The sequence below is a fragment of the Gossypium arboreum genome, unplaced genomic scaffold, assembly GCF_025698485.1.
Source record: "Gossypium arboreum isolate Shixiya-1 unplaced genomic scaffold, ASM2569848v2 Contig00208, whole genome shotgun sequence".
Lineage (NCBI taxonomy): Eukaryota > Viridiplantae > Streptophyta > Magnoliopsida > Malvales > Malvaceae > Gossypium > Gossypium arboreum.
This window is the reverse complement of record NW_026440325.1, coordinates 67,501-88,877: the sequence shown is the minus strand read 5'-3', so window position 1 is coordinate 88,877 and position 21,377 is coordinate 67,501. Positions and strand designations below refer to the sequence as shown.

Here is a 21,377-nt window from a genome sequence, read left to right as displayed (position 1 = left end):
GAACCAATTGATTGTGTATTGGGTTACAAATCGAGAAATAGAGATACGGTATAAAACGCCAAAGAACTTTCGACGGAAGTTATCCTATAGATGCTGTATTCATGCCTGTTCGAAATGCAGAATCATAGTATTATTCATTGTTATGGGAATGATAATGAAAAACAGGAGATACTTTTTCTGAAATATGGACAAATGGAAGTTTAACTCCGAAGAAGCACTTCATAGAAGCTTCTCGTAATTTGATTGATTTATTTATTCACTTTTCTACATACGGAAGAAGAAAACTTACATTTAGAAAACAATCAACACGATGTTACTTTACCTTTTTTCCCGTTTCATGATAGATTAGTTAAACTAACAAAAGAAAAAAAGAAATAGCATTGAAATATATTTTTATTGACCAATCAGGTACTGCTTCCCAGGATCTATAATTGTCTCAAAAGTCCAATATACATACATTATTGGACCTTTTGAATAACAGTCGAGAAGACCTTATGAAAATTGAACACTTTCGCATAGAAGATGTAAAACAAATATTGGGCATTCTAGAAAGAAGAAGAAAAAGCATTTCGAAATTGATTTATCAAAATTTTTTAATCCAATGGATTTTGAACCTTCAGCACAATCCATAGATTCGGACCAGAATTGAATAAATGTATCTAGGAGAATTCACTTTGCCTTTGAAGTGACTCTCCCTAGATACACTTACATCATGATATTTTTTTAATTGATTCAATTTAAAAAGACCTAAAGTTAGGGATTTATCAATCGGTAATGTTGCTCAATACCCAACCAAAGGCTACTGCAGTACCAATCAAAAACGGTTGTCGCTACTGGACGACGAAATGGATTTTGGAATTTATTAACATTTTCAAAACGGTAATGTTAATAATCCCGCGGGTACTGAAACCATTAAAAAGAACACCTAATAACTTGTTAGGTACTGTACGAAGTATTTGAAATACAGGAAAGAAATACCATTCAGGTAATATTTCCAAAGGAGTTGCAAATGGATCCGCGGGTTCACCAATCATTGAAGGTTCTAGAACCGCTAAGCCCACGTTACAAGCAATAGTACCGAGAATTACTACTGGAAAAATATATAAAAGATCATTGGGCCATGCGGGTTCCCCATAATAATTATGACCCATACCTTTAGCTAATTTAGCTCTTAATACAGGATCGTTCAAGTCAGGTTTTTTTGTTATTAGGATAGGTGAATTTTTCTAGATCCATCCCCCAAAGGAACCGGACATGATAATTTTTCATCATCCGGCTCAAGCAAAAGTCAATCGAATCAAATGGATACAAACGGATACCTATAAAATAAATCTATATTCTATATGTTTAAAATAAATCTATATGTTATCCCCACATATATGAATGGTTCCATATGTAAGAAAAAAGTTACCCGATTCCATTTTACGGAGTTGCAATTATACATTCCAAGGAATTTCATTTTTACAGGTAAATGCTCAATACCCAAGTAGGCGTACAAAATTGATCGTGATCAAGTGCTTTATGGGTCGTCTTAGGCCTTGCGATTCACCTTTATCCCAAAAAATATATCGAGATTTTTTACATACAAAGGATTTACTTGTTACTAATATAGTCTAGCCTTTGCTCTTCTTTAGATCCCTTGTTTCACTCCGATAGTATAATTAAATCGGGTCGATGCAGAAGAAATGAATGCATTTTCATACTATTAAGATAAGAAAGTAAAAAAAAAACTAAAATCTAATTTTGATTATGCCAAATCACTTATTCTACTGGATCTTACGGAGCCCTATTTATACACAACATCGTCAGGTCTGATCATAGAAAAGATTCTCTTCAAGCGAACCAGCCTATCCTTTGTATGGGGCTTACACGGTGGTTGAAACAAAGACACATTTGGTTGTGAATTCCAATGTAGCAGATAAAGGCATATTTCTGCACGGCCCAATCAATAGTTCAAGTCACACACTCCCATAATCCATTTTCTTCGGGGAATTCCTTCAACTATTCATGTCAAATAAATACTAGAATATTGTTGTAGTTGAAAGGAAATATCCAAATACATGTCTTATTTTTTTTTTCAATAATCCATATTTGTAGCAATGAAATACTATTGTTCCTCCCCCAAGTAATAAGATAAATTATTGGTTACAATATAGCTATGGTCTATATTCTCTATAAAGGACCAGAAATGCCTTGCTTACGTATCATTAGGAAATGCATTAACATAAATACAGCAGTAAGAAGGGGTAATACAAAAGTGTGTAAACTATAAAACGGGTCAAAGTGGATTGTCCCACACTAGCACTTCCACGTAATAACTCTACCAAAGGCGATCCTATTACCGGAATAGCTTCCGGAACGCCTGTTACGATTTTGACTGCCCAATAACCAATTTGGTCCTGAGGTAAGGAATAACCTGTTACGCCAAAAGATGCGGTCAATACACCCAGAACCACGCCTGTAACCCAAGTTAATTCGCGAGGTTTTTTAAAACCACCAGTGAGATAGACACGAAATACGTGCAGGATCATCATTAAGACCATCATACTTGCCGACCATCGATGAACTGATCGGATTAACCAACCAAAGTTAGCTTCAGTCATTATGTATTGAACAGAAGCAAAAGCCTCAGTAACGGTTGGACGATAGTAAAAGTCATAGCAAATCCTGTAGCTACTTGTACCAAAAACAAGTAAGCGTAATTCCTCCTAGACAATAAAATATGTTAACATGAGGAGGAAACATATTTACTAGTTATATCATCTGCAATCGCCTGAATTTCGAGGCGCTCTTCGAACCAATCATAGACTTTATTGAGATAGGTAAACCAAGAGGACCCCCCCCCGAGAACCGTATATGAGAATTTCATCTCGTACAGCTCAAACAAAAAACACCCAAGTATTAGCTGAAACGGATATGGAATAGAAAGTTTGAAACTTCTTAATCTTTTCATTCAATTTTATCTGAAGACACAAAAGAGTGAAAATCCGAAAGCTCTTTGTTGTAGTTGTAATTATAATGCCAAAAATCAAGTCGGCGCAGTCGTCTTTATGTTGATCGTTACAGGCCTCTTGAATCTTCTATTTACCTACTTATTTCTTTTTTTCTTTGCTTTGATTTGTTCTTTGTATGAAATGTGGCTTTATTCTTGTTTTCTTTCTTTGATAGGAATTCTCTTGTTAAGACCCTATGAATCAATTGAAACTTCAGATTCATACCAGAACCGGCGATGATTCAATAAAACCTTCAAACTAAGTCCAAAGATTCTTGAGTAAGAACCATTGGATCATCACTTATTCAATCAATAGAATAGATATAATAAATAAAAATACAAAGAAAAGAAAGGTTTGTCCTTTGATCAAAATAAGCATAAACTAAATGAGAGTTTGAAAGAATAAAAATCTTTCTGATTTATAAATAATATAACTCTTTCTTTGAATTTTTTTGAGTCCGGCCGCGAGGTTTGAATATTAAGTATGAATCATAGTTCAAATACTTTGTGATCCATTTCATATATTCCGTGCTCCAGATACTAGAATGACTATCCGACGGGATAAAACTATCTCGATCAAGATGACAGACCCATTTTCTGTACCATCAATAGGATCAATTATAACAAGTCACACACTCATATTCCGGAAATACAGAAACAAATAAATTTCATGGTCGAACTACTGAAATAGAATGGGGCTAAAAAACTGAGAACTAAAAGTTTCAATTTTTGTATTGAAACGCGAGGCTTCGTGATTCTTGTGAATCTAATTCATTGAAATTCCATCCAGTAAAACGGAAGAATTATAACTCAAAATAATAGATAAGAATATCGCAACAAAGCCATTGCGACACCCATCAAAGGAGTCGTTCCTCATCCAGGGCTACCTACCATATTCCGAATTCAATGGTTTCAAAAAATCCCTACAACAGTTCGTCTTGGACCAGATCTAGAACTACCCTCAACGGTTTGTAGTAGCTACAAATCTTATTTTGTATTCAGTGAGATCTGCTTGACTTTGTATATCATTCCGCTGTAAATAAACAATCTTATCATAGACCCATTGTGATCTTGAAATTATATAATAATGGAAACAGCAACCTTAGTCGCCATCTCTATATCTGGTTTACTTGTAAGTTTTACTGTACGCCTTATATACTGCTTTTGGGCAACCCTCTCAACAATTAAGAGATCCATTCGAGGAATGATGGGATTTACTGAGTAATGAGCCCCCAATATTGGGAGGCTCATTACTCAATTGAGATAATGAAAATCATTTCATTTTTTAGTTAGAATTTTAGGCGGTTCTCGAAAAAAGATAGCGAAAAAATTATCCCTAGAGTAGATACTAAGAGGAATGTATAAACCAATGCTTCCATAAATTGATCGTGGTTTACAATTATAGCCCGTACCTGTTTATTTGGAATCATCTCTGAATAAAGAAAGAACAAGAATCAAAGAAAAGGCAGCGATTTAAATCAAGATTTTTTCCAGCAGCCTATGGCAAATCACAAATAGAAGTAGAAGCAAAAATAACAAAGCAATCTTGCATCAGACTACTTGTCTTCTTGTAGTTGGATCTCCAAGTTTGGAATGCTCCAAATTCCACTTGAGCATCCAAATCTCGATCAATACCGGCAAAACATCTCTGAACAGGGTTCAGCACCATGCCAAATGTGTCCGAAGAAGAAAAGCAAGGCAAACGAAGCATGCCCAAAAGTAAACCAACCCCTCGGACTGCTACGAAAAACACCATCGGATTTCAAAGTAGCACGATCTAATTCAAAAATTTCACCCAATTGAGCACGTCTAGCATATTTTTTCACAGTAGCAGGATCACTATAACTCACTCCATTGAGTTCGCCGCCATAGAACTCAACAGTTACACCTACTTGTTCGACACTATACTTTGATTCTGCCCTTCTAAAAGGGACATCCGCTCTAACAATTCCGTCTCCGTCTACCAAAACAACCGGAAATGTTTCAAAAAGTAGGCATACGACGTACAAAAAGTTCACGCCCGTCTTTATCTCTAAAGATAGGGTGCTCTAACCACCCAACGGCTATTCCATCCCGTTGTCCATTGAACCTGCTCTGAATAATCCTCCTTTGCCGGATTATTGCCAATGTAATCATAAAAAGCTAATTTTTCAGGAATTTTAGACCAAGCTTGATAAACTTTGATTTTCGGCTAACCCAGCACTAACCTTCGATATATTTCTTGCTGAAGTATCCTTGATCCCATTGATAACGAGTAGGACCAAATATTCATTTTTGAATTGCGATTTAATATAATTTCTATAACAATTTTCGCATTCGCATTGAACCCACAACCTTGTATAGATCGAGATCATTAGAACTTTCTTTTAGAGTTAAATCATTACCATTTTCACGAGTTATTATATCGAAATTTTGCCTTCACTACTATTTCCACCTTCGCGCAAATGTAATTATAAATATAATTATCATTGAATTGTCACTACCACTTAAAATGGAACTATCAATACAGATTTGAGAACGAAGATAAGAGTCAATACAACTATTATGTGATTATTCCAACCACAGTTAGTATCATTATCATACAAATGATAGTGGGGCTCATCATTTTCGATCCATTATTCATATAACTAGAATTATGATAACTATAAAAAACTTTCTAGTTCACTCAAAAAGAATGATCATTGTTAAGCTCAAAAATTTGATTTTCACTATCAAAATATATGGAATAACGGTCCTGATTACTATCCCTAATTAAAAGGTGTCATCAGAAATGAAATCTGAATGTCTTTGACGTCAACTAAATGATCAACCTTACTGTAATAACTAGAGCTGTCACTACAATCATGAATGTTTTATCCGTATCATTTCTAGTCGGGTCTTCGTTTACAGTAGTATTTTCAACAGGACCAAGGCGGCTATCCATTGATTTACTTTAGCCCACATCTGTATTCTAATTCTCCCTTAGACAAGATCAAATTGAACCATGATTTTCCATAGAGCTTTCCCTCTATTTCCATGAAAGTACAGTAGATGAATAGTCATTCGATGAAAATCAATTGAATATTTTATTTTATCAGAATACGCATACTAGATACAATCACTAGGTTATTAACGAACAATGAGTGAATATTGAAAGAAACGATTCTCTTTGTGAGAACCTAGAGGCAGTTCATTATATATGATAGGATAGAGCTCTTTTTTCTTTGAATTAGAAATATCAATTTTCAATTAGAAATAGTGATTTCCCATGTTGTGTAAAATCCGCACTGAAAAATTGAAAAAGAAATTTTCTCCTATCAAGAACCTTTTTCGTAAAATCTCGTCTACTAATACAATAAGTTTCTATTCCAACACGGAGCCAAAGGACAAATACAGGATGGGTAGAAGAAGTTGTGATGCTTGGCTCGATCCATGATCCGAAACCGTATATAGGATAGAAAAGAATACACCAATCCTAAGGATCCATACATAGGATTAATTATGGACCCAGGAGAAAATTTGAGTTGTGTTTAGTCTTTATTTTTGTATTTAAGATCTTGTATATCTAGATAAAATATATCTATCAAAAATATAGATAATAGAATCGGCTCAATCCTTTTAGTAAAAGATTGGGCCGAGTTTAATTGCAATTCAACAAACTGACAGTAATTACTGGATTACAAAGTATCCATTGCTTGAATTCAAATTTGATTTATGAAGTTGGTTTATCTCATTTTTCCACTTTATCTAATTTATCCACTGCGTCGAATTCAAATTTGATCGCCTTCCATACTTCACAAGCAGCAGCTAGTTCAGGACCTGCTAGCCTCGCGGATAATTTCATTACCCTCGCGGGCAAGGTCACGTCCCTCATTACGAGCTTGGTACATGCTTCTAAAGCTACTGATTAGCTACAGCACCCGCATTTCCAAGGGTGTCCTAAAGTTCCTCCACCGAATTGTAGTACGGAATCATCTCCAAAGATCTCGGTCAGCAGGCATATGCCAAACGTGAATACCCCCGAAGCACGGGCAGAACACCTGGTATAGAAACCCAATCTTGAGTGAAATAAATACCACGGCTTTGATCTTTTTCAATAAAATCATCACGTAGTAAATCAAAGCCCAAAGTTATGTCCTTTCTCCTTCAAGTTTACCTACTACTGTACCAGCGTGAATATGATCTCCACCAGACATACGTAAAGCTTTAGCTAGTACACGAAAGTGCATACCATGATTCTTCTGTTCATCAATAAACTGCATTGCGCGATGGATGTGAAGAAGTAGACCATTATCTCGGCAATAATGAGCTGTTAGTATTTGCGGTGAACCCACCTGTTAAGTAGTCGTGCATTACGATAGGAACTCCCAATTCTAGCACACATGGCCCTTTTGATCATTTCTTCACATGTACCTGCAGTAGCATTCAAGTAATGCCTTTGATTTCACCTGTTTCAGCCTGTGATTTAAAAATTGCTTCGGCACAAAATAAGAAACGGTCTCTCCAGCGCATAAATGGTTGGGAGTTCACATTCTCATCATCTTTAAAATCAAGCCCGCCACGTAGACATTCATAAACTGTTTCACCGTAGTTCTTAGCGGATAACCCCAATTTAGGTTTAATAGTACATCCTAATAGGGGGCGACCATACTTGTTCAATTTATCTCTTTCAACCTGATGCCATGAGGCGGCCTGGAAAGTTTTAATATACAGTAGGGACTGCAGATCCTCTAGACGTAGAGCGCGCAGGGCTTTGAACCCAAATACATTACCCACAATGGAAGTAAACATGTTAGTAACAGAACCTTCTTCAAAAGGTCTAAAGGGTAAGCTAATAACATATATATTGATCTTCTTCTCCAGGAACGGGCTCAATGTCGTAGCATCGCCCTTTGTAACGATCAAGGCTGGTAAGCCCATCGGTCCCACACGGTTGTCCATGTACCAGTAGAAGATTCAGCAGCTACCGCCCCTGCTTCCTCAGGCGGAACTCCGCTGAGGAGTTACTGAAGGCTGCCAAGATATCAGTATCTTTGACTTCATATTCAGGAGTATAATAAGTCAATTTATACTCTTTAACACCAGCTTGAATCCAACACTTGCTTTAGTCTCTGTTTGTGGTGACATAAGTCCTCCCTACAACTCATGAATTAAGAATTCTCGCAACAACAAGTTCACTGATATAAATGAGGAGTTAATGAAACCTTTCGAAGAAATTTCAAAAAATTATCAACGAATCCGAAAGGTTCCTTATTAGACCATGGTATTTGATTCGCCAAATACATCATTATTCTATATTCTTTCATATGTATGGCGCAACCTGATCCGTGTTTTCAAGTTTATAATTCCTTACTTTTTTTGAATCAAAATTCTAAATGCAAATGAAATGAAATAGAAATAGATAAGAAATAGATAAATAATATAAAATAATACTAATATATATTAGAATATATATAATAGAATAGATAAATATATAATAGAATTAATATTCTAACATCTAATATAAATTATATATTATAAGCTCAATAAAATAAGAAATTCACCTTGACAGTAATATATGTTGTATATGTAAACCTAGATGGAAAACAGGCGTAATTGGCCCTGAAATGAAAAAAAAAGGAATATAGATGAAAAAGGGGAGAGGTTGACGTAAAGTAAAAAAATCGATATGCTAAAATAAAATATGAAATGAAATTGAAACAAGGCTAATGAGATAGAAATAAGGAATCATAAATAGAGTTCGTTCGAATTCATAGATAATATGGATGGTGTTGCCTATAATGATGGACAAATGAAAGACTCTCCCAAAATTTTTATTTATCCACTTCTATTTTGAAAATAGGTTGGTTGAACTTAAAATTCCTTCATTGAATATGAACCAATCCAATTGCATGCACTTGAATTGATGGGACCAACGAAATCGAGCGCTAACCCCATTTTTATTGAATTAACTGATCAACCTCCTGTCGAAGATTTATTTTGTATTAGATAATTTTGGAAAAAAAAATTGACATATTTCACTTTTATTATGAAAATAAATCCTACTACTTGTTCCTGGAGTTTCCACGCTTGAAAAAGAAAATCTGGGGTATTTCTCAAATCATCGGTCCAGTACTGATGTAGCCTTCCCGGGCAAGATGCCTAATATTTACAACGCCCTAGTAGTTAAGGGTCAAGATACCGCCGGTCAACAAATTAATGTAACTTGTGAGGTACAGCAATTAGGAAATAATCGAGTTAGAGCTGTAGCTATGAGCGCTACAGATGGTCTAACGAGAGGAATGGAAGTGATTGACACGGAGCTGCTCTATGTTCCAGTCGGCGGAGCGACCCTAGACGAATTTTTAACGTGCTTGGGGAGCCCGTTGATAATTTAGGTCCTGTAGATACTGCACAACATCCCCTATTCATAAATCCGCGCCCGCTTTCATACAATTAGATACAAAATTATCTATTTTGAAACAGGAATTAAAGTAGTCGATCTTTAGCCCTTATCGTCGTGGAGGAAAAATCGGACTATTTGGGGCTGGGGTAGGTAAAACAGTACTCATTATGGAATTGATCAACAACATTGCCAAAGCTCATGGGGCGTATCCGTATTTGGCGGAGTAGGTGAACGGACTCTGAAGGAAATGATCTTTACATGGAAATGAAAGAATCTGGAGTAATTAATGAACAAAATCTTGCGGAATCAAAAGTGGCTTTAGTCTACGGTCAGATGAATGAACCGCCAGGAGCTCGTAAGGAGAGTTGGATTGACTGCCCTAACTATGGCGGAATATTTCGAGATGTTAATGAACAAGACGTACTTCTATTTATAGACAATATCTTCCGTTTTGTCCAAGCGGGATCCGAAGTATCTGCCTTATTGGGTAGAATGCCTTCCGCTGTGGGTTATCAACCCACCCTTAGTACCGAAATGGGTACTTTACAAGAAAGAATTACTTCTACCAAGGAGGGATCCATAACTTCTATTCAAGCAGTTTATGTACCTGCGGATGATTTGACCGACCCTGCCCTGCCACAACATTTGCGCATTTAGATGCTACTACCGTACTATCAAGAGGATTAGCTGCCAAAGGTATTTATCCAGCGGTAGATCCTTTAGACTCAACGTCCACTATGCTCCAACCTCGAATCGTTGGTGAGGAACATTATGAAACTGCGCAAAGGGTTAGCAAACCTTACAGCGTTACAAAGAACTTCAGGACATTATAGCTATCCTTGCTGGACGAATTGTCCGAAGAGGATCGCTTAACCGTAGCAAGAGCGCGAAAATTGAGCGTTTCTATCACAACCCCTTTTCGTAGCGGAAGTATTTACCGGTTCCTCGGGGAAATATGTTGGTCTAGCAGAAACAATTAGAGGATTTAAATTGATCCTTTCCTTCAAGACTTACTCGAACTATTACTCAACAAAGAATAAGAGCTTTGGTTTCGGCTCATCAGGATAGAGATAGAAAAAAGGTTTTCGTCGTTTGTGGATCACCTGAATAAATGTGCAGTAATTCGTGGGGTAAAAGTATCCTATAGTAATATAGTCGATTGAATACACAATCTGTACAAGAAACAGTTGCTTCTGAATCGTAAAATACTTGCACAAATAGCTATCTCTAAATAGGAATTGTCTTTATATGATTTCCAACGAGATTAGAAAATAAGGAGATCGGAAGGAATCACAACGAAATGCTTTTAAATGAAATGGGGTTCCCTCGAGAATGAACCTCAGGGAAGGTAGAGTAGAAATTAATATGATAAAAAATTCTGATTCTGATAAGGTCATCAAAACAAGATGAGCGAAGACGCTCAATAAAAAAAATATTTTTTTTCTTCCCCAACCGGATTCGATTCTTTTGAAGGGGTAAGCCTATTTATTTCTGGTTCTAAGAGCAGTAGTTCTAGTGGTCGACTCGCTTCTTTCAAACTGTTTCTCATTATTAAGAAAGGGTAACGAAGATAAAATACGAGCTTGTTTTATAGCAATAGTAATTAATCGTTGTTGTTTTAAGGTCAATCTATTTACTCGCCTAGATAATATTTTTCCTTGTTCACTAATAAATCGACTAATTAAACTCATGTTTCTATAATCAATTCGATCCCCCGATTGGATCGGGGGCAAACGAAAAGATCGCTTGGATTTAAGAAAGAGTCGCTTGGATTTAATCCATGATTTCTTTATTCCTTATTTCTAATATTTCTAAAAAGAATCCTATCCTTTATCTCTATTTCTAAAATCCTATTTTGAAAATTCAAATTATAGAATTAATATAATAAATAGGATTTGGTTTGTTTATTTTATTATTGTATTGTTTATTTTATTATTATTTATCATTTCAATATATAATTTAAATATATATAATTAAAATATATTAATAATATTTAAATAAATAATATTAATAATATAGAAAGAAAATATGCGTTATATAACTAATTATATACTTAATATATTATATACCTAATGTCATATTTTCATATTCTCGGGAAGTGGTGACATACGAGCACTTGATTCGATTTATTTCTTTATCTCCCCGTGAATTGTATGTTTGTAACAATAAGGACAGAATTTCTTCAATTCCAATCGATCAAGCGTATTGTGTCGATTTTTTGAGTAATATACCTGAAATACCCGTTGATTCCTTATTAACGCCGTTTCGAACACAACTGGTACATTCCAAAATAATCGTTACTCGGACATCTTTACTCTTGGCCATGAACCTCCTTTGAGTTTTTAATTCACCCAACTTTTCTATTTTCCGATCAAAAGCGAAGAAGAAAGGAATGAAAAAAAGAAATAAAAGTTGCTAACTCAAAACCAAATCTTGAAAGATTTTGTTGCAATCAATATAGTAAATCAATATAGATTTATAGTAAATAATAAGAATAAGTAATACAACGATTTCGAACTCTATTTAGAATCAAACCACCGTACGGTATTTTCTTTAAGTATCTTGTAGGATACTGTTGTTCCAGCCACATTTCTCTTTTCGCTCTACTAGTAATTTAATTGGAGCTTGAACCCGAGTTTCGGTGAGGTTGAATCCACTTTTTTCGTTCTACCTTCCTTATTTATTTTATCTAATTCTTATCTAATTCTAAAAAAAAACTAAAAAAAGGGGGGGGGCGAGAGAGTAGTCACAGATATTTGATTGTATCTCGATCTAATCTTTTTCGCCCCGTCCCGCGACAATAACTCGAATTAAAAAAAAGGGAATGTTAACGCATCCGGGAAGAAACGATTGATCTCTATCAATAAACCCGCTAAAGAACCGAACCAGAGAGTACTTAGTACCGGTGCTACGGAAAGATATGTTTTTAGATCTCGCATTTAAAATCCTCCTTCTTTATCGTATTACATTATGGTAATACATATATAATCGCATGTATGTGTGGTTAAAGACCACTTGGATTTGTCTATTTGTACCCGGAATTCCTAATTCAAAATTCAAATTTAAATGTACAATGATTCGATAGATAAGATTTTCCCTTTCTTAAAACAGCAAAACAAAATAGGTCCCTTTCCGCCTGAGAATTCCCGCTAAAAATATTCATTTATTATTCATTATATGGTTGTTATATGATATGAGACCAAAAAGAGGAAATGGAAAGATCCGTTTTGTATATCAATAGATGAAATAAGGGTGTGGAAAACAAGACAGGGATTCTCTACAATGACATTGTAGGCCAATTGAAAGGGATGTAGCGCAGCTTGGTAGCGCGTTTGTTTTGGGTACAAAATGTCACGGGTTCAAATCCTGTCATCCCTACCTATTACTTCTCCTTTGAGCAGTAACGAGGGAGTCGTTTTAGATTGATTAAAATTAAGCATACATAATCTATCGTTTTCATATTATATATGATATATGATAGTATAGTTGTGCGCGATGTATTGGGGTTATAAAATAAAAGAATCCTCTTTTTTACAGTCTTATTTATTAAGAAAGCGCTCTTAGTTCAGTTCGGTAGAACGTGGGTCTCCAAAACCCAATGTCGTAGGTTCAAATCCTACAGAGCGCGATTCCGCTCTTGTTAGGTCGAAAATTACACCGAACTGAAAAAAAAAATTGAACAGCAATTCGAATTTGACCTCCTTGGATTAAATTATTAAATTCAAATTATTAAATAAATTGAAATTAAAAAATTTAAGAATTAAAGGGGTCAGTCAAAAAAAGGGTATGTTAATTAATCAAAGGTCCAACTGATCACCACGTCTGTATTGTAAATATGCGGTTACGAATAATCCAGCCAAAGTAATAGGAATTAGACCTAAGACGATTCCAAATAGAAAAACTTCAATCATTTCAATTTATTTGAAAGGAGAAAAAGAAAGGTAATATCTATCCCTAAATATTAATTTCTATTGCCCATGAATATCAATACCTAATAATTGATAATTAACACGGTAAGGAGCTATAGAATATATGGAATAGGGCAGAAAGCTTTGTTTTTATGAATTGTTCGTTCATTGAATTAATTTTCAAATAAGTCGTATCTTACTCAGACCAATAAATAAAGCTGAGGTTATAGTTAAAGCCGCTAGTAAAAAACCGAAATAACTAGTTATAGTAGGCATGAAGGAGCTAAATGAAATATGTTCTTTTTATACATATGTTTATAAAGCACTTACCTAAGTTTCAATTTTTAAACGAGAGGGGGATAAGCAAAAATACCAATTGAAATAATAAGTTCAATTGAAATTTTTTGCTTCATCAATCATTATAAATGGTATTCACAAAAATAGAGCGGCAGGACAAGAGTAGAAAAGAAAAAGAAATCGATTCATCATCTTTGTAGTTAGGTCAAGAAAAAACCTTTGGATCTAATACAAGAATACAAGAAAGGCCGCCTCACAAATATTGATTAGTAGAATTTTTTTTTATTCCTTGCTCTTTTTTTTTTATCTATATCTAACGACTACTCTTACTTGTTACTAGACGACTAAGCAATTCCTTAAAATAAAATAAAAAAAAAGAGGGCTTCCAACAAAAACAAAACCTCTTGTGCAACTACGAAAAAAGTCAATTTTTATATTTCGCATCTAATTGACTTGCGGAAATATGATAATTTCCTTCATGAATTATTATAAACCAACTCGTTGGATTCACGGGTTACCTGATCTTCCGTTTCTAGGCCCAAGCCAATACCTCCAGGAATTTGAGGAATTTTCTATTGCATGATACCTGGTTATACATCGACAAGCAAGAAGAAGAAAGAAATTATCTAGCACTTCACGTCGATATACTGTTTGAAATTGCGTTGCTGTGTCAGAAGAAGGATAGCTATACTGATTCGGTATACTCTAAAAATACCTTTGGTACAATATTGACGATCTCACAAAGATTTAGTTTCGGTGAATTCCATTTACTGATCCCATCTTTACGGAATCGATCCCTACAAGAATATGTGGAGCTCGGCATGTCTGGAAGCACAGGAGAACGTTCTTTTGCTGATATTATTACCAGTATTCGATACTGGGTCATTCATAGTATTACTATACCTTCCCTATTCATCGCGGGTTGGTTATTCGTCAGCACAGGTTTAGCTTATGATGTGTTTGGAAGCCCTCGTCCAAACGAGTATTTTACAGAGAGCCGACAAGGAATTCCATTAATAACTGGCCGTTTTGATTCTTTGGAACAACTCGATGAATTTAGTAGATCTTTTTAGGAGGACCCAATGACCATAGATCGAACCTATCCAATTTTTACAGTGCGATGGTTGGCTGTTCACGGACTAGCTGTACCTACCGTTTCTTTTTTGGGGTCAATATCAGCAATGCAGTTCATCCAACGATAAACCTAATTCGAATTAATTATAGAGCTATGACACAATCAAACCCGAACGAACAAAATGTTGAATTGAATCGTACCAGTCTCTACTGGGGGTTATTACTCATTTTTGTACTTGCTGTTTTATTTTCCAATTATTTCTTCAATTAAGAAAAAAAAGAGTAGTAGAATACTAAATAATAGTAGGAATTCTCTTATCCCATTCGGAAGGATTGTATCTCATAATTATCTATGACTGTTTATGTCTTTAGCATGACCACTTGATGAAATGCGGAGGAAGCGGATAAATGGCCGATACTACTGGAAGGATTCCTCTTGGATAATAGGTACGGTAACTGGTATTCCTGTGATCGGTTTAATAGGTATTTTCTTTATGGTTCATATTCTGGATTGGGTTCGTCCCTGTAATATGGAATAATGGATAATGGGACGAACTAAGTTATAGGCATGAAAGTAAGAACTCAACGGGGCCCGCCTCCTTTCTTTGTCTGATTCGCGAGGAAGGGTCCTGTTGAATTCTTAATGATCATGATCATAATATTTTGGTCGTATAAATGACAACAAATGGATCACTTTTTCCGATGATTTTTTTGAAAAATGAACTCAATTTCAATTAATTGATTCATAGCATCTGCTCTTCGATAGTATCTATCGATACTTTCAAGGTTAGAAGAAAAAAAGGAATCACTCAATTGGATGACACAATACAATATATATTTAATATTTCTTTTTTTTTCTGTCGACCAGATTCAAACCTTTTCTAGACTAGTCTAACCTTACTCGATTTATTTTAGTATTTCATCAAAGTTTGAAATTATTTTATAAGTTTATCGCCTTGATTCTATTTTATCAAAAAAAATCGGTAAGGATTCCTTCTCTTTTTTTTGGTTGTCCATTACTTAGTATATTATACTTATTTCGACTTATTTTATACTTATTATATTATCCTTATTACTTATTCTATTATAAGTAAATCGAAAAATAAAGGGTTCTGAAAATCTGGAAAAATCGAAACTAAGAATAGAAATCTTTGACGAACGGGTCCTGGAATTGTTATTATTTCGACACAAGAAAAGGAATTTTACACACCCTTTTCTTGTGTCGAAGGCTAGAAAGACGAAGAATACTCCCTGTAATTATTTGTTCCCCTCATTTAATTTATCCTTCCTTTCTATTCTCCACTTACTTATCTTATGTTTAGTATCTACTCAAATTGAATTTAGAAAACAAAACCTATTCTGTAACATTTAAATCTGACACTGACAATAGGAATATAATTACACCCCCCCCCCAATTTAGTCCAATTTAGATTGAAAAAAGAAAAAAAAAGAGGTAAAGACAAATAGTCTTCTTCACAATATACATATTTTGTTTTGAATTTTGAATGCGGTAAAAGCAATTCCTAGAGAAAGAATAGAAACAAGCAAAAGACTTTTCATCCCTTTTTTCATTATACCTAACCTAATTGCCAGGAATAATTTGTTCTTTTTTACAAATTTGATGTTGATAAATCCACAGATCTAGAAATTCATTTCGGACACTTGAACCTTCTCAAACTGTTTCTTTTTAAGAACCAAAAAGATTTGTGCAAAAACAATAGATGCCAAGAAGAACAAAAGACCTTGGACGCGTAGTGGGTCTTGAAGTACTATTTCTGCATCCCCCTGACCAAATCCACCCACATTAGGATTAATTGTTAATGGTTGATCGAGTTTGATAGATTCACCCTCTGAAACAAGAAGTTCTGGTCCTGGGGGGATAATATCAACCACTTGATGTCCATCCAAGGCATCCGTTATGGTTATTTCGTACCCCCCTTTTTCTTTTCGTATGATTTTGCTTACTATACCTGTTGCCGTAGCATTATAAACAGTATTGTTACTTTTGTTCCCGTCGGGATAAATCTGGCCCCTTCCCCTGTTTCCGCCTACGTATATGGGATATTTTAAGAAATGAGCATCCTTATTACTAGCAGGGTCTGGGGAAAGAATAGGAAAGGTGATTTCACTATATTTTTTACCAGGAACAGGACCTATCACAAGAATATTTTTCTTAGTGGGCGGTAGTTCTGAAAAGACAGATTGCCTATCTTTTCTTTCATCTCGGGCGAAATACGATCAGGCGGGGCTAACTCAAACCCTCTGGTAAAATAAGAACAGCACCCACATTCAAAGCCCCTTTCTTACCATTAGCAAGAACTTGTTTCAGTTGCATATCATAAGGAATTCTAACAACCGCTTCAAATACAGTATCAGGAAGTACCGCTTGTGGAACCTCAATATCCACGGGTTTATTCGCTAAATGGCAATTGGCACATACAATACGCCCAGTTGCTTCTCGTGGATTTTCATACCCCTGCTGCGCAAAAATGGGATATGCATTTGAAATGGAAGCCCCGGTTATTATATAGATCATGAGCGATACGGAAATGGATCGAGTAATCTCCTCCTTTATCCAAGAAAAAGTATTTCTAGTTTGCATGGTCCAATCATTGATCCCGAAAATTTCTACAATAAAATTAGGTAGGTCACTAGTATAGTTCCCTAGCCACGATTCTGCTATTTACTTTACTGAAAACTGAAAAAAAAAAATGACTGAAACAGAGGAGAAATTGTATTCTCCTGATGGGTAGAAAGAGTAAAGTAAGTACGACTTTGCATGCTTTGCTTATCTCGAAAGTAAGAAAGATTCTAATTGAATCCGTGAATCATTTTTCAGTCATTCATTGAATGATAAATAACTACAAGTGACGGAGATACACGATTTAAATAACGAAAGATCCAATATTTTAAAATTGTATCTAGAATGACTGGAAAAGTAGAAACAAGACCAGATATAATTTGATCATTATGAGCAAATCCAAAATCTTTGTATATAGAGCCAATCATTAGTTCCCAAATCGTAAGCGAATGAAATCCTATACATAAATCTGTTAATAAAAGAATAGAAAAAGCTTTTATTGTGTCGCTTAAATTATATAGGAATTCTTGAACCCAAGAGTTAAGAATAAGAAGTTCTTCATTCCCCAAAATAGAATAACCACTTAGAATAACGAAACAGATTAGATTGGTCGAGAAGTGCAAAATCGTATGGATATGATCCTCATTGTGCAGCTTGATCAATTGGATCGTTTCTTTTTGGATTCCTATACGAAGCTTTTGTAGATGTGTTTCCGGGTATTCTTTATCATTTCGTCCAACAGGAAGAGTTCCTCTACTTCTATGAATTGTTCTAGAATACTCTTTTCTTGAATATCATTCAAAAAAGTTTCGGATTGCCTAGTATCCCACCAATTAGTAATCCAAGATTTCAGACTTTTATTAAATGAGAGAGAGATCCACCAGGGCAAAAATACTATAGATGCAAGATATAGAAGGAGTGAATGCTTTTTTTTGCCATTTTTCATCTGTGAGTTGTTAATGAACCCACCTCATTCGTTGACTTTATGTGATCTAATCTTTCTATCAAGCATGCCTTTCATTATATTATAAAGTAGGGGCCCATGAATCTATTCTCTGTTTTTTTTTGATTCAGTGCTTAGCCCTTGAATCTAATTGAATCTAAAAAGAATACAGAATATAGAAAATAAGAATCCACTTTGAATTCGAATGAAATATATATATTATTGTTATATTGTTTTGTTTCCATATATCTCAATTGATCAAATTCGAAGCAATTGCCCTCTTTTGATAACTGCCCGAAAGAACCGCTTCAAATAATAAAGATTGTTCTATTCAGATTTTGAGACGAAGGAGCGCCCTGTCTATATCAAGATCGCAATCAAATATGTCGAAAATTTTCGCGGGTTATCTAAACTATATATAGTCTAGAGTCCAGCAATAATTGAAAAAAAAATTAGGAAAAATATTATGCTGATCAAAAATGAGTGACAAAAAAAGACAGAAAAGTTATCATTACGTTTATCATTATGTTATAAGAAAGAAATCCACTTGTTTAGTTCTTTAGTTCTTAAGGAGCACAAAAGAAAGGATAAAAGGGGAGGGGCCGATTGAGAAAAGAAAAGTAGAGAAAATTTACAAGATATGATCTATCTGTATCTAACGTATCAACTCCAAATATTGCAAATAAAAAGCGAAAGTCTTTATTTCGATTTGATATATGAGATGAATCCAGTATTTCGATTTCTTGCTTATTTTGTTACTGAATTAAGTTGAGCGGTTTTACATTTACAGACGCATAAAAAACTATTTTTGTGGACAAAAAAAACTGTTTTTTTATGTTATGACTCTTCCGTATACGTCCGCTTTGGTTTGAATGGGCATTCTGAAGAAACTTCAGTTTAGTTCTGCTATAGAAAAAAGAGGATTCTTGGATTGAGCTTTTTCCTCCCGGCGAGAAAGCTTTTATTCTGCAATTCATTTCAAAAGACTTCAATCGGTACACGCAAAAAATAGGCCAATTCAGCAGCTTTTTGTTCAATTTCGCGCGGAGTCAAATTCTCATCAGTACGAGTCAAGGGAACGGCCCCCTGGCCTCTGATTTCCATATAAAGGACACGACGAGCATAAATACCCTCTTTAACTTCTATTCTGATGGACTGAATATCTTTCATAAGGAATCGTAGAAAGATGCGACGATTTTTTCCAGGAAAACCCCAACGAAAAATACAGACTATTCCCTCCTTTCTATCGAATCGATCATAACCACTGCCTACATTCCAAAAAATTGTGCACCACAAATAGGAACTAATAAAGAGGCCTGCGATCCCATAGAAAGACATCACGATTCCTTGTGGAAAAAAAACTATTTGCTGAGACGGAAATAAAGATATCAAATTCCTACCAAGATAACTAGAAGTTCCAACTAATAAAAACCCTAATGAACCAAAAAAAAGGATAAAGGCCCAGCAAAAATTGCTTGTTTTTCGAGATCCCACTATAAATTCTATCCATATAGATTCTGATCGCCAACTCATACATACTAGATCCAGTTGCATTTTATTCGAATTGAGAGAATAACCAAAAAAATTCGACTTTACTTTTTTTGTTTCCGAAGTAACTCTCATCAACTAGTACTATTTTGATATGAACTTTTAGAAGGAATTCATCAAATTGCTTCGATCTAAAATCATCCCCTTTATATGATCGCCTATACGGATCTACTAGATATATAGACTTTAATTTCATACATCCGTTCGGTACCGATCCACTTGCTATAATTCATTTAACCCTATACCATGTTTACGTATGCATAAGAGGGGCTTTTTCATTTATGTTCGGTTCGGGTAAGCCGGATGTTATACAATATTCTACTAAATAGGTATCCATGACATCTAAGTCTTGAAAAAAAATAGATAAGATTTGGTCTTGGCCCCATCGAATCTAAAAAATCTTAGTTTTTTGAACATACAAAGATAAAGAAGCCATTGCAATTGCCGGAAATACTAGGCCTACTAAAGGCACAAAAATAGAGGAAAACTGCTGAAAGTTGTCATAAAATGGGTACCTCAATTTAATATTTGTACCTGTTATTGTTATATTGTTTAGTTAGAAATATATCTTATAACGATTATATTATAATTCGTATATTATACTAATTATATCTAAATACTAAGTATATCTAAGCGAATCTATATATCTAATAGATATCTAATAAGTGCAAGGAATGTAGAATTAAATAAAAGGACTTGCCCATCTTTTTAAATCAAATAAAATAGATGTATATGATAAGATAATCCACTTTCTTTATTATCTTACTTTATTCTTACTTTTCTTATTATTCTATTGTTCTTGTCTTCTAATTTGCATTTTTGAATTTAATAAAGAAAGAGTTTATTACAAATTGTCGAAAGATTCGATTCGTTAGAATCCGATCCAAGAACAGGGATTATTAGTAAAAATAGAATTTTCGGGAGATATAGAAAGATGCAAAACTCTATATTTCTATTCTATTTTTTCTCTATTTAAATTCTATATACATACGCAATAGAGGAGGATAAAATTCGTTTTATTTGTCTCTCCAAATTCGAATTTCATTTCACAGAAGGAAAAATTCGCTTTTATCTTGTTGCTAGAGGTTTACTCATTAGTAATATCGGATAATGATAATAATAATTATCCACATAATTTGTTTTTCGACAATTCCTTTTTTTGTCACAAAGTCAAAGCCCATTACGCGGGCTTTGACTTTGATTCTGATAAACTAACTAACTACCTTTTCACTACAAATAAAAAAATTTCACTTAAGACTCTACTTGATTGAATTTTGATTCAAAGGGAAAAAACCGTGGAGCTGAACTAACTCACTCAGAACACCTTTTAAAGGATTACGTGGTACGATTGGATCGAATAAACCCTTATGGAATAAATATTCAGCCGCCTGTGAACCTTCCGGTATTGTTTTATTCAATGTTTGCTCAATTACTCTTTTACCCGCAAATGCAATATAGGCATTGGGTTCAGCAATAATGATATCCCCCAACATACCAAAACTCGCAGTCACTCCACCAGTAGTAGGAGATGTAAGAATTGATACATAAAATAACTTTTATTTGATTGATAATCATATAAAGCGGAAGATATTTTAGCCATTTGCATCAAGCTCAAACTTCCTTCTTGCATGCGTGCCTCCGGAAGCACACACTAGAATAAGAGGTAAAAA

At 34.7% G+C, this 21,377-nt stretch overlaps 2 non-coding genes and 5 pseudogenes across 2 annotated transcripts; 3 read left to right on the top strand and 4 right to left on the bottom strand.

The window, feature by feature from the left end:
* Window positions 1-709: 709 nt before the first annotated feature.
* Window positions 710-5,257, bottom strand: LOC128288364 (uncharacterized; annotated as a pseudogene).
* Window positions 5,258-6,589: 1,332 nt separating this feature from the next.
* On the bottom strand, window positions 6,590-8,098 carry LOC128288356 (ribulose bisphosphate carboxylase large chain-like; annotated as a pseudogene).
* Window positions 8,099-8,999: 901 nt separating this feature from the next.
* LOC128288363 (ATP synthase subunit beta, chloroplastic-like) lies at window positions 9,000-10,424 on the top strand (annotated as a pseudogene).
* Window positions 10,425-12,660: 2,236 nt separating this feature from the next.
* TRNAP-UGG (transfer RNA proline (anticodon UGG)) lies at window positions 12,661-12,734 on the top strand. The gene has a single exon. It is a non-coding gene; the product is annotated as a tRNA-Pro (tRNA).
* A 176-nt stretch (window positions 12,735-12,910) lies between these two features.
* TRNAW-CCA (transfer RNA tryptophan (anticodon CCA)) lies at window positions 12,911-12,984 on the top strand. The gene has a single exon. It is a non-coding gene; the product is annotated as a tRNA-Trp (tRNA).
* Window positions 12,985-16,038: 3,054 nt separating this feature from the next.
* Window positions 16,039-18,127, bottom strand: LOC128288357 (cytochrome f-like; annotated as a pseudogene).
* Window positions 18,128-18,898: 771 nt separating this feature from the next.
* Window positions 18,899-21,377, bottom strand: part of LOC128288354 (acetyl-coenzyme A carboxylase carboxyl transferase subunit beta, chloroplastic-like) — a 4,275-nt pseudogene continuing 1,796 nt past the window's right edge.